The 14396-nt window shown below is 44.2% G+C and overlaps 2 long non-coding RNA genes across 9 annotated transcripts; one reads left to right on the plus strand and one right to left on the minus strand.

The window, feature by feature from the left end:
* Positions 1-395: 395 nt before the first annotated feature.
* On the minus strand, positions 396-5561 carry LOC112660777 (uncharacterized). Of its 7 annotated transcripts, none has more exons than XR_003137210.3 (6): positions 5347-5521; positions 4648-4824; positions 3529-3637; positions 1324-1442; positions 831-1081; positions 396-691 (listed from the first exon to the last, which is right to left on the minus strand). It is a non-coding gene; the product is annotated as an uncharacterized LOC112660777 (long non-coding RNA). The 7 variants fall into 7 exon arrangements; XR_003137207.3 differs by having other exon boundaries at positions 801-1081; positions 5347-5520; XR_003137208.3 differs by lacking the exon at positions 396-691 and having other exon boundaries at positions 698-1081; positions 5426-5561.
* LOC112660775 (uncharacterized) lies at positions 5329-7235 on the plus strand. 2 transcript variants are annotated; one of them, XR_003137203.3, is made up of 3 exons: positions 5329-5630; positions 5759-5905; positions 6415-7235. It is a non-coding gene; the product is annotated as an uncharacterized LOC112660775 (long non-coding RNA). The 2 variants fall into 2 exon arrangements; XR_003137202.3 differs by having other exon boundaries at positions 5335-5630; positions 5759-5889.
* Positions 7236-14396: the final 7161 nt, after the last annotated feature.

Raw genomic sequence — 14396 nt, forward strand, 5'->3', positions numbered from 1 at the left:
GTCCCTCTCCCTCTGCTCCTCCCCCTGCTTGTTCATGCACTCTTTCTCTCTCATTCTCTAATAAATAAAATCTTTTTTTAAAAAAAACGTAGCTCTTCCATCACATCAATCCTCAAGGGGACCTTCAAGACCCTCTGATCCCCGTAACCACTTTCCCCTAATTATGCTTGCTGATCCCTGAGGCTTCAGCTGCACCTGTTAGGTCACTTGCTGGGAACTTGACTCACAAACCTTGCTCTGACTGCAGCACATTCTTCCTCTCTTCCTTCAAACTTCGCTATTTGTAGGAAGCTCCAGATATACGTTGAGGAGAAGGAAAAGTCAGATGTCACTCATATATAGAAAAGTTATGAGAATTAAATTTTTTTTAATTTTTATTTATTTATGATAGTCAGAGAGAGAGAGAGAGAGAGAGAGAGGCCGAGGGAGTAGCAGGCTCCATGCACCGGGAGCCCGATGTGGGATTCGATCCCGGGTCTCCAGGATCGCGCCCTGGGCCAAAGGCAGGCGCCAAACCACTGCGCCACCCAGGGATCCCCAAGTTATGAGAATTAAATGGATATATTAACCAGCTCAGCATAGTGTACATCACACACAAAAATGGTCGAGATTCATAGTATTCACATCATCACTATTATCACCATAGGATGCTTATTAAATATTATACTTCAGTACAGAGATGCAGCTGCACCTAAAAAAAAAAAAAAATGAGCAAAGTTAATGAGCTATCTAGGGCCCACTTCCATCCCTTCTTCCTGACAGAAATGTCATTCGAATCCGGTATCGACCTCCCTGCACACCTCCATGTTCTTAGGGGAAGCTGGCCCTACCACAGCCCCAGGAGGTGGCCTTGTTGGTCTAAGAGTTATCCCATCTCCTTTATTAATAGCTGGTTCTGGAGGGAATGTGTGACATGTTCTGGTTGGAGATATCCTGCTGAGGGAACTGAGAAAAGACTCCTCATTCCTAAGAGAGAGCTGTAAGGGATACTCTCTCCTTCTTGCAGGCAACCATGTGTGTAGCTCTGACATCTGGCACCGCCACAGCCTGTGTGCTTTGTCTCTATCTTCAAAGGCTGAACCTAGGGAGGCAGAGTGAAGTTAGGGAAAGTACCAGTGTTCCTGATGCCATCTTTGAGCCTATCTCTGGTCTTGGAGTTGTATGTGGTAACAAATAGCCTTTTTGTTTAAGGCAAATACCCCAAATTTACCAGAGCTGTTAAAAACAAAGACACAGAAGCAAAAATAGCAAAACCTGCTGAGTATTTACAGTATGCTGCCATCCCACAGAAGATCAGATAATCAAAGGAAAGCAAACACTTACTTATGTACCCAAAGGTCTCTTCTGAGTTTATAATTGGAGGCTGCCTAAGATGGTTTTGGTTTTTCATCTGCCTGGTACTTTCCTTGGTGAGAATGAGGGATGCACTCCTTCATGGAAACCTAAGTAAAATTAATTGTTCAAAGAAAGACCTTCTCTTAAACATTCACTCTCCTGGGGTGCCTGGGTGGCTCAGTTGGTTAAGCATTTGCCTTTGGCTCTGGTCAAGATCTGATCCCACCGCATCCTGCTCCTCACTCGGCAGGAGTCTGCTTTTCCCTTTCCTTCTGCTCTTCCCCCCAGCACTAGCTGGCTTTCTCTCTCTCTCTCTCTCTCTCAAATAAATAAAAATCTTAAAAAAGAAAAGAAAAAGAAAAGCACTATCTCTCTTGTTATACACTGTGTGTGTGTGTGGGGGGGGGATACTAATGATCAGAACTCACAGTCTAGAGAATAACTTTAGAGATGAGGAAGGGTACTGATATGGCCACATGCAAGGACCCAAAATGTGAGGGCTTAAAAAGCTGGGGGGGTAAATTGGTGAATGATTGGGGTGGGAGGGCTAGAGAGAGGGCTAGGGGCTTAGAAGGAGACAAAGAAGGACATCCAAGTAGAAAAAAAAAAAAAAGCATGAACAAAATCAAGGATAGGCAACACACAGTCCAATGTGTCCAACAGATGCCAAAGCATATGATAAAGCAATCAATCTGTAAACACTGTGAAAATGGTTCTAGAGTGGACAAACATCAACAGAATAAAGCAGAGAGCTGAAAAAACCATTTGTATCAATGAATTGTATATATATCAAAAAGTTAGCATTTCTAATCATTGCAGAAATGCTGAGGGATTTCACTTTTCACTATATTACTATATTGTTTGAATTCTTTACAACATATTTATATATTATCTATGTTTAATGAAAATAGAAATTCTTTATTCCTTTTTATAACTGTAAAAGTAGATGTATGTATTGGACACTTAGAAAACACATAAGTAAAAAGAACAAACACTACCTTTGGGTACATACTCTTCCAAAATTCTTACATATTATTTTTCTTTTTTACCAAAATAGGATTATAATTTATGTTCCATGTTTTCCTTTTACTACCACCCACTCCGCACCATCAAAGTTTCTAAAAATATTTCTTTGACATTTCTTCCATTAAGAGGTAGAGTCTCATTTCTTGCCGAGTGTGGGTCAGGCTTTGTGACTGGCTTTTAACCAGTTGAGTATGTTGGAAGGACAGGGTATGAATTCTAAGGTGAGTCATTAAAAAGATATTGCTTCTGTGTTCTGTGCTGCTGTTGTACAGCAAAAAAAAATAAAAATAAAATAAAATAAAAATACACCAATGTATCACAGACATCTTAATATTAATGTAAGTTTGATTATTAAATGGTGTGGGCAAACTGACCTTAGCCAATCTGACCATGTACAAATCTTAAGTCCTTTTTGGTAGATGATAGTACCCACAGAACATTTAGGTAATTGAGAACTAGCTACTTCCCACCACAAATGAAAGCAAGGCTCAGCCCAAATTCACACCCCCACACATACACAGATGAGCAATGCCATCTGTACCATGGTGAAAGCCCAACTCTGTGGGTTGTTGTTTGTGTTTTTTACCGTCTTTGTCTTGAGCTAGACTCCAAGACCTGATCTTGACTGCTTACCTGCTTGCACCTACCAACGTTTGTGCCACATTTTTCCTTAAGCTCTTCTTTTCACACTATCTCTTAATTCAGGCGAGGGACCCGATGGGCATAACATTCCATGATGGAAAATGAAACTACCCCCCAAGCAGTAATGACTGCCCAGAGGAAGAGCTCCAGTGGCCCAGATCACCCTTACCAGTGTGAGCTAAATCCCCCACTCACGCCTGTGCAGATGGACCATAGAGTGACTCACAGTTACTTCTACCTCATTATAATATTAAAATCTCCACTAAAGGAGGAGCCTCAGCCCCATTTACATAGTACGCAATGTTGTGTACAGCACATGATTCCTTAAGGCACATGCTCAACCATATCCCCTGCCTCTATATCTGATGACAAGGTTCCTCTATCTGAATATTCATTCTAACCCTGAATAAAAGGAACCCACCCACCCTTGCTCAGGATTCTCAAGATTTGGAAGTCTTTCCCCATAATCTCCGTATTTGCTGCAAATAAAGTCTCCTTTGTGTTAAGTTTCTAATTGTGACTCACCATAAAGCAAAATTACGTTGGTTCCATTACATCTTGAATGAGAGCTTCAGTCAGCCAATACTGAATATCCTAGAATTTAGTCAGCCAGAAACCATACCCACATGGAGCACTGTTGAAAGACCGGCTTGAATCAGCCACTGGATTTTTAGGATCAGCCCCTAGCTGTCATCCCTAAGGGTATGGGCCATAGGCCTTGCTAAATTCTTACACCCTTTTTGAGAAAAGGTGAGGATTATTTCAACTAACGAATCATCAATCCCATGATCTTAAATACCACTGATTTCACCAATGGGGCCCATCTCTAACAATCACTAGGGTAATTAGAGAATTTGCTGAGTCTGTGCGACTAAGGAAGCCATGGGGGAGAGAATCTCTGGCTGTGGTCGCACTAAAGTGAGGGCTTTCTGATTAAAATGTTAGCTGATCCCTGCAGGGTTCAAATTAATAAGGAAATAAACAACCATACTCAGGGTGTAATTTTTAAGACTTTTTTTAAAAGTAATCTCTACACTCAACACAGGGCTTGAACTCACAACCCCAGCATCACGAATTGCATGCTCCACTGACTGAGCCAGCCAGGCGCCCCTCAGAGGTATAATTTTTTATTTTTTTATAAATTTATTTTTTATCGGTGTTCAATTTGCCAACATACAGAGTAACACCCAGTGCTCATCCCGTCAAGTGCCCCCCTCAGTGCCCGTCACCCAGTCACCCCCCACCCAGTGTAATTTTTTAAATCACTGCCTATGATGAAATATTTTAAAGGAAGCAAAAGACATCACTGTAAACAATTCCATAGTATTCCAATGAGTGACTATACCAGACTTTTTGAATCATGTTCATTTAATGAACATTTATGTCATGGCCCATTTTTTGGTATTATAAACAATTCAGAGATGAATGTCCCTTGGACCTTCGTTTTTCATGCCTTCTTCTAATTATTCTGTCCCCGGGGTCCAGGGGTACAAGAGCACCTGGCTCCTAGCAAACCCCGCTCAGTCACTTGCCACTAGCAAGTCCAAAGGCCGGAGGAGTGGCCGGTTCGCGGGAACGGAGCTTATCCCCGAGAGGCCAGCACATCACGGGGAATGATGAGAGAAAAAGGAACAAAGGCCAGACCTTGCTGCGGCTCGTAGGCTCCAGGCAGGGTTCCTGGGGCATCCGGATGGGAGCTTCTACACCCTCCTCGAAGGACTTCCTTTCACGCCCGTCTTACCACTAAGGATCTGCTCTAGTTCGTGTCACTTCACTCCCATAACCATCAACATCCTCCTCCAAGATCTAGGCCAGCATCACCTGCCAAACGTAGGGCCTCCGTCGGAAAGGTCTCCGGACTGAGGTTCCACCACACAGCAGTGAAAGGAGCCTTGCCCTAGCAACAGCTGGGCCCCTGACACCTACGCTATCCCTGACCCCATCCCTGACCCCATCCCTGACCCCATCCCTAAGCCCCACTAAGCCCCACTAAGCCCCACTAACGAAAAATCACGTGATCGGTCCCCCCTGAGGATCCTGTGCAGCCCTTTCTGCCCTTGGGTCCTGTCCCTGTGATTTACATCGATCAAAGTACCCTTCGGCCCCGAAAATGTCTCATTCTTTCTCGGCCTTTCGCTTGTGGCCCCGCATCAGGAAGACCGAGGGGTCAGGGTTCAGAGACTGTCTCCAAAGCGCTGAGCACACTTGGAGGACAGAGGACAAAGGTCAGTGGGCACGAGGCAGAGCCGGGACTGGGCTCAGGTCCCCTCCGGCCCGGGGCGGGGGCGGGGGCGGGGGCGGGGCAGGGGCGGGGCAGGGGCGGGGCAGGGGCGGGAGGCTCACCACAGGGGCCTGCACCCTGACGGCGGCCGAGGACCGGCCCAAGCCGCTCTGCCCCAGGCGCCTCGGCGCAGCCTCTTACCGACCTCCCCGTGGCCCTCACACTCGGCGCCCGGGGCGCAGACCCCTCGGGCGACGCGGACGCGCAGGCTGCGGCCGGAGCCCCGAGTGAGCTGGAGGAAGGAGTCGGTCACTAGGAAGTGGTCGCTGACGTCAACACGGAGGCCGACGCCCTCTTTCGGTTCTTTGCGGTGAATCCCTACGAAATGGAACTGCCGGGTCAAATGGTACGTATGTTGCCCATTTCTCAAAAAAAAAAAAAAAAAAAAAAAAAAAGCAAGGATAGTATGTAAAAAAGTTGGGTGAAGATTTAAAAGAAATAGTACTTTTTTTTAAGATGTATTATTTATTTCAGAGAGAGACAGTGCGTGGGCCGAGGGGAGGCGCAGGAGGAGACAGAACCTGCCGCAGGCGCCGCAGCCGAGCCCCGACATCGGCCGAGCGAACCGAGAGCCGGTGGCTCAACCGACTGAGCCAGCCGCCCAGGTGCCCCACAAAAATGGTGCTTTGAACCTGAAAGCAAGTCATAACCAAACAAAACTCCAACAGGAAAAGTAAAAGGAGTCAGTGCCAATTCCCAAGGCAGGATTTGCGCCCAGACGGTTTCCTTTCCAGTCTCACTAGAGCCCAGGCCCCCGCTGACCTCGGCCTGCCGCCCCCAAGGGACCAAGTGCTCGCCTCTATGCCACTTAAGGGAATTGCTTAGAATTAGGGTCTTCCCTTTAGAATGCAATGCTGATATTTTGTTTTACTCTCAGAGGGAGGAACGGGAGGAAGCCTCAGTCCTTTCTCCATCCCCAAGTAAAGGGGACAGCACCACTCCCCGATGGTGGACGAGCACAGTACAGGAAGAGCCAAACTCCTGGCTCCCGGGTGTCCTAGCAGAAGGGATTAGCCTCACTTCAGTCAGCACTCTTAGGAGGAGGCACTTTAGGTCCAGACAACAATAAACCAGTTCCAATTTCTGAATTGCAAGAAGACTCTAACTGACCGGTTAAATCTTCTTCACAGGATTGAGACCAATTTACACAACCATTCCCCGCTTTCAAACGAAAGGACAACAAACAAACTTCTTGCTGTTAAAGAACAGACGGGATTGGAAAAACCGGCAGTCTCAAGGTCACCTGGGGCAGGATCTGGTACTGAGAGATAATAAATAGTCCAATCCTGGAGCCCAGGCTGAGTTCCCTTGGGGCAAATGCTTGTTGTATTCATTGTCCTATTTTAAACCGCCAGCCAGTTACTCCACTGGTTGAATTCGTTTCCAACGGAGGCAAAGTGAGAGAAAGAAGCCGGCGGTGCCACATGACTCCTGGGCAGGATGGACAGACCCACAGGGGCCTCAGCACTGTTTACTGTCTCGACAGCAGGGTCTGACAAGTAGGGTAATGGCCCGACAGCTCATGCCTGAATGGATGAATGTTTGATAAGGCTCCATTACAGCTGATCCCACAGCAGTTACTCGCAGGGCTCAGTCACCCCAATGGACTGTTAGGCACCTGATAGAAATGGGGAAGATGTGCAGTTTTCAGGGTCAGAGCACAGCTGCTGGTACAGCAGCTTCACACAGGTGCCCGATGAAGAACGAGCTGACGTCAGAAGGAGAATGCTCATCATTAGGGGTCCAGTTCTCATTGAAACCTAGGCAGCCTTTCATCAAAATCAGACACAAGCGAGGTCTTGTGTCATACATACAGACCATGAGCGCCCCCCTCCCATCAGCAGCCTCCTGCAGCCCACGTCATAGTCTTCAAAACCTGGGAGCAGCCTCTAAAAGCCTCCTGACTTATTTGACAAACAATAAACAAAAGACAAATATGTTGATGAAAAAACTATTTAAGTACATGTTATTTTATCATCAAAACAATCTTTAATGGGAAAAAGAAGACACAGTGAGTATAAAATCACAACTCCAGTCAAGCGCATGTCCATTAATACAAAAACCTAAAGAATTAGACCAAAATTGTTCTGTTCTGACCCTCTTATTCAGGTGTTCCCAGTCTTGGCTAGTGGCACCAACATGCATCCATCTCCCAGGCCAGAAACCCAGGACTCTGCTAATTTATCCCATTAATCTCCCTATCGCAACTGCTCCTCCCCTAGTTCAGTCCATCCCCCCTGCCTGCGTAGTCTTCCTCTGTGGCTGGAATGGCATTCCCAAAACACAAATTTGATCCCTTCCTCTCCTTTTAAAAATGTTCATTATTTCTTCATTGCCTACAAAATAAGCAACCCAAGCTTCCATCTTTACACACACACATGCCCCCTGGCTTGGTCCTAGCCTCACTCTCTCCTGCCCAGTCAGGACTTGTCACTGGGATGCCCTGATGACACCTGCATCTCCTAGGTGGCTTTAGTTAATCAGGAACCACAGAAAGGCCAGCAGTGCTTTGGAAACAGGCAGTAAACAGTGGCCTCAGTCCAAAGGTCAAAACTCCCTGAATGTGGAGACAAGGCACTGGTGAAGCAGCGCTCCCAAGTGGTTGGGAAACAAGACAGCATCTGGGGGATGCAGAGAGCATGGATCAGAAATACTTGGAAGAATGATATTTAGAGAAAATAGAGGCCCCACATTATTCATGCAGGGGCAGACACCAACAAATTTGGATTATAACTGTTACTGTAGCCTCTACAGAACGGATATCTAGCAAGTTCTGGAAAAAAGTTAGACTTAAAAGTGATTTATTCATTCTATTTGATTTTTGCTCTCAGTAAAAGTAAACAATGATAGGGCTTTTCTTTGGTTTTGTTGTTTGCTTGTTTGGCTTTTTTTTTTTTTTTTAATAAACTTTCAGAAATAAAATTAACATGAAATCTTATCAGAAACAAGCCATGTGACCTCAGATAGTAGTAGCCTTGCATAGGTTTATTTTTCTGATGGTTAAACAAGGGGCATGTGGGTGGCTCAGTGGGTTAAGTGCCAGACTCTTGGTTTCAGTTCAGGTCATGATCTCAAGGATGTGAGATTGATCCTGGAGTCCCCTCCACCCTCAGCAGCAGAGTCTGCCCCTCTTCCCACTCAACACATGCACCTGAGCTCTCTCTCTCAAATAAATAAAATCTTAAAAAAAAAAGAGAGAGAGAGAGAGAGACAAGATTGAACTTCATGATTCCTAGATTTCCTTCCACTCAGGAATATTATATTTCTGGGGTGCATAAGATGTTTATCTCTATAATATATTTGCCAGTTTGTATTAGAATTGTCCTAATTCCATTAAAAGTAGTTTAAAACACAGGGAGCAGGGTTTCATTCACACTGGCTCATATTAAGGTGATTTGCCTGGAAAGGATGCATGAGGAAGGGAAGCTCAGGAGAAGCCAGGGACACAAGCTGAAATTCACCCAGGTCTCAGGGAAAGGAATGGGAGCCATCAGGAGCTGGTGCTGCTCTGTGACATGGCTATGAGCACCCCTCCTGGCTTCTGCTCCTCTGAGCATGTCCACCACAGCATCCCCATGCCTACTTTCCCCCCACTGAGCTGCCGAGATCCTTGTGTGTTCACAGCTCCTAGTGGTGACCAGGTCCCTGACACTGCTGCAGGAACTTTATGCTCAGTTCCCAGAGCCAATCCACTTTCTATTTCCCAATTCCAAACTTCACAGCGAGAACTATGATTGGAGCAGCTCATCTTCAAGGTAGCCACCCTTGGTCCAATCAGCTTATGGGTAGGTGGGAAAGGTCATGCAACACAAACCCTGGCCACTGAAGTGTGGGTAGAGCAGATACCCTTAGCATGGGTTAGCATCAGAATGTGTGCACCTGTGCTCAGTGTTTGGTCCCAGAAAATAAAATAATAAATTGGTCAGGGTCCTATTACCTCTCCTGTCTTTATTCTTCTTTTCTGGCCAAAAAATAACCAGAGGGGATGGTTTTATTTGGGGGGTGGGGGTGGCAGGAGGACTGGGAGCAATCTATCAGGCTCCTGTGGCGTGACCTCTGGACTTCAACCCTGCGGCCTTCCTTGGCTCCTGCCTATTTGCCAGTCCAATTCTCCAACCTCCTGTCCTCCCCAGGAACCCCCAAGATCCTGCTGATAAACTGATTTCCTTGAGATAGACTGACACAGCATCTGTGGTTTGCAAGTCAGAGCCAGGGCTGAGATACGCTTCCATTTTGTTTTTAAGTTTTTTAAATTAATTAATCTCTACACACATCTTGGGGCTCGAACTCATGACTGCAAGAACAAGAGTCTCCATGTTCTTCCAACTGAGCCAGCCAAGTGTCCCTACACTTCGGTTTTTATTCTTTTAAAACCATTTTTGGTTTGGGTTGGTTTGGTTTAGTTTGGGGCTGTTGGTCACTCCTCCTCCTTTTTCTTCCAGAAGCAGCTCAATTGCTTCCCCCTTCCTGTTCAGTTACTTCCTTGCCACACACATCTCTACCTCGTATGCCACCATTGCACTGAGCATGCAGCCTAAGCTAAAAGAAATGATCTCATTCTCCTAGACACAGATGGACCTGACTCCAGAGGGGCCAGGGCCTCTTTTCTGTGACTGACACAGATGCACATAGAAGATGTTTTGCCTTCAGAGAGCAGAAACACTAAGAATTTTTCTAGTGGCTATTGCTACAGCCAAGTAGAAAGAACCTGATGGAGAATTGCTTCAAATCAGAGGACAGCAGAGAGGGGGAGAGAGAGAAGTCAGAAGAGGGAAGCATTAAAGTGACTTCCTTTGTACCTCTCTGATTCACTTACGACAGAAGTGCCACCCTTGTAAACAGTACATTTCCTGTGCTTAAAGGAGTGTGATTTAGGCTTATTTTACTTTCAGCCAAAGGAATCTTCATTTTCTTCACACCTTGAAGCCAACTAACGACAGGGAAGAAAATCAGCTCATAATGTAATGGATGCCAAGTCATAAGTTACTCAAGGCTTAATGTTGCATCTGCTCACCCAAGTCTCACTGAGATTTTTTAAAGTACACTAAAGATTGGTTGCCCTCTTTCTGTAACACTCTGTATTTGCTTTTTTTGGTTCTGTTAGGATTCAGTTTTTAAAGAGCAGTTTTAAGTTTATAGAAAATTAAGTTTAGGGAGCCCGGGTGGCTCAGCAGTTTAGCCCTGCCTTCAGCCCAGGGCGTGATCCTGGAGACCGGGGATCAAGTCCCACATCGGGCTCCCTGCATGGAGCCTGTTTCTCCATCTGCCTGTGTCTCTGCCTCTCTCTCTGATGAATAAATAAATAAAATCTTTAAAAAAATTTAAGTTTATAGAAAAGTACTACTCATTCCTCCCACCCCAACAATTTCCCCTGTTATTAATATTTTGCATTAGTGCAATTATCACAACTGATGAACCAATAGCAATACATTATTATTAACCAAAGTCCGTAGTTTATGTTACGATTCACACTTTAAGATATTGTACATTCTGTGGGTTTTGACAAATGCATGATACTATATATCCACCATTACAGAATCACATAGGATAGTTCCACTTCCCCCCCAAACTCTCCATGCTTCACCTGTTTGTTCCTCCCTCCCCCAAACTCCTGGTAACCACTGTCTCCATTGTTTGCCTTTTCCAGAATGTCATGAAGTTGAAATCACACAATATGCAACCTTTTCAGAATGACATCTTTAAGTGAAAGATGCATTTTAAGTGAGTAAAATGCATTAAAGTTTCCTCTATAATTTCTCATGGTTTAATAGCTCATTTCTTTTTATTGCTGAATAATATTCCATGTCTGGAGGGACCACAGTTTATCCATTCACCTACTGGAAGACATCTTGGTTGCTTCCAATAATGAATAAGGCTGAATAGATTGTATGGCCTCTTATGGCCCACCTGTCCTATTTTGAAAGCTGCTTTAATTTTTCAAGAGATATTCAGATGTCACTGACCTGACAACCTTCCCAGCTCCCCCAGGTGGTATAAATCAGATCTTGGTCTCATCCTACCACACTTCTTGTTTCTACAAGCATTATCCCATTATTAGGTAGTTTCTTAGTCTCTGTATTCTTTGCCATACTGAACTCTTTCAGGATGTCTTTCTCTCTGCTGAGTTACTGAACCTCCTTTTGTCTTGGTTGCCTTGTCTATAAAATGAAGATGATAGGGTTATTCAGAGAATTAAATAAATAAATTAAGGGGCACCTGGATGGCTCAGATGGTTAATGTCTGTCTTCAGCTCAGGTTGTGATCTCAAGGTCCTGGGTTCAAGCTCCTTGTCAGGCTTCTGGCTCAGCTGGGAGTCTGTTTCTTTCTCTCCCTCTACCCCTCCTCTCTGCTTGTGCTCTTGCTCTTTCTCTCTTGAATGAATAAATAAAATCTTTAAAAAATAAAGTAAATTTAGAATATATATAATGTATTATTTACAATATATATTTAGAGCATATGTAGGTTATACATATTTAGAATAAATGTTTAAAATATATATTTAGAATCTGTTTAAAGCATATATAATACATATACTTAGAATATATATATTCAGAATATATTTTTGTGTATGTATATTAGAATACATGTATTTAGAAATATATATTTAGAATAGTACCTGGCACATGGTATACACTGTATAAATTTTAGCTATGATCCTTTTCATTATTAATACTTATCTGTGTGTACTTGGCAATCAGAATATAGATATATATAAATAACTTTTGTTTTTTTCATTATTATATAATTTTTTATTTTTATTTTATTTAAACTCAATTAATTAACATATATTATTGGTTTCAGAGGTAGAGGTCAGTGATTCATCAATCTTACAACCAGTGCTCGCTTCATCATGTGCCCTCCCTCCTTAATGTCCATCACCCAGTTACCCCACATCCCCCTCTAGCTCCAGCAACCCTCAGTTTGTTTCCTATGACTAAGAGTCTCTTATGGTTTGTCTCCCTCTCTGATTTCATTTTGCTTTATTTTTTCCTCTCATAAATAACTTTTTTTTTCACATTTCAATTTGATCTTTAATCTTTTCACACTAGTCAATTCCTGGGGTAGATTTTTTTTTTTTGTATATTTTTTTTATTGGAGTTTGATTTGCCAACATATAGCATAACACCCAGTGCTCATCCCATCAAGTGCCCCCCTCAGTGCCCGTCACCCACTCACCCCATCCCCCTGCCCACCTCCCCTTCCACTACCCCTTGTTCGTTTCCCAGAGTTAGGAGTCTCTCATGTTCTGTAACCCTCTCTGATATTTCCCACTCATTTTCTCTCCTTTCCCCTATAATAGCTTTTGAATCAGTAGTTTCCTCATGGGTTTGGTTGATACATGACTGACTGTGACTTATAATTCAAAATGATGATAAGAATATCAGAGTCCTACCATCTCTGCTGGTGGGGGCTTCTGCACAGCAGGGCTCAGCTACTTTTGCAGCCTGGAGATTCCAGGCTAAGCTATGCCTGGGGTGAGGGCCTAGCAGTCTGTGACTGACTGACCAGGTCTAGAATTACTGAAAGAACTGGGACATCCTCCTCTTTTAGGTCCACAAACTTGGTAGATCCAGAACCTTTATATCTAGGGCTTCCGACTTGATTCATCTCTCAGGAATTGACACAAACTCAAATAAAATAAACTGAATAGGCCCTGGGGAGAAAACTAGAAGATTAATGCTTTAATTTTCTGTGAAATCTATGATTGTCAGGGTGAGGTGAATGGTTGGCTAACCCTTATCAGCACATTTATTTTCTCCCTGTAGGAAACCTGATGATCCATAATCCTACCTCAGTCTGTGGGTTTAAAGATATTTCACCCAATTTATATACAACCTGTGTTATTTGCATGAGAAGTATAAAAAACATCAACACTTCCTTCACATCCCCTCTCCTTTAAGCAAGGAATAATTAAAGTCCATTCAATATGTGTTGGACACCCTGAGACCCAAGTCACAATGGTCAAATTTGAAACATATCCCAGTTGAAATAATCCAACTGCCCCTCACCTTGTTTGTGCAATGGGGTTAGGGATACCTACTTCTAAGGGTTGTTGTGGAGTTGAATGGGGAATGCATTTCAAGCATTTAGCGGAGAGTCTGCTTCAAATTTTTTTCTCTTTTTCTTTCTCTTCTTCTTCTTTCTTTCCTTCTTTCTTTCTTTCTTAAATTTTTTTTTTTAATTTATGATAGTCACAGAGAGAGAGAGAGAGAGAGAGAGAGGCAGAGACATAGGCAGAGGGAGAAGCAGGCTCCATGCACCGGGAGCCCGACGTGGGATTCGATCCCGGGTCTCCAGGATCGCGCCCTGGGCCAAAGGCAGGCGCCAAACCGCTGCGCCACCCGGGGATCCCTCTTTCTTTCTTTCTTTCTTTCTTTCTTTCTTTCTTTCTTTCTTTCTTTCTTTCTTTAAGAGTGAGTGCATAGGGTCAGGGCGGGGGGGGGGGGGGGGCGCAGAGGGAGAGAAAGAATTCCAAGCTGGCTCCAGACCAGCAGAGAACCTGACATGGGGCCAGGTGTCAGGACCCTGAGATCCTGACCTGAGCCCAAATCAAGAGTCAGACGCCCAACCGACTGCACTCCCCAGACACCCTGCCCTTTCCTCTTCTCTGTCCACCTGGTGTGCCAGCACAGGGAGAGCCCATTTCCCGCTACAGAGCACCCACCTCCCAGGGCAACAGGATTTTCAGATGCCCCTCTGCATCCCTCATGGCTAACTTGCTTTCTAAGGCTTCAAAATAACTAGCTTTTCAAAAGTTGAGCCAGAGATTAAAATTTCTAAAAAGTTAAATCTCTTTGGGCCACAACAGCACTTGAGACTTAATTACTTTATAAATGAGCTTGGATCTCTCAGTTGTGACAGCCTTTCTGTCCCCCCCACTCCCACCCACAGTCGACTATGCCTAATTATCTTATCTTGCTAAGTCATTAAATATGCATTTGCTAAAGTAATTTCCCTTCTCCCCTCACCCTCCCTGGAGATTTTATCCTAATTACTGATTTGCTTTCCTTCAGGACAGTATGATTAGTTTGTGAATCTTTTGTTCGCTAACATGTTTATGTAGCTGGGTGGCCTTGTGAATTCTTTTGCACTGATGCTAGTTGTGCCCTTC

This window comes from Canis lupus, chromosome 4, assembly GCF_003254725.2.
Source record: "Canis lupus dingo isolate Sandy chromosome 4, ASM325472v2, whole genome shotgun sequence".
Classification (NCBI taxonomy): Eukaryota; Metazoa; Chordata; class Mammalia; order Carnivora; family Canidae; genus Canis; species Canis lupus.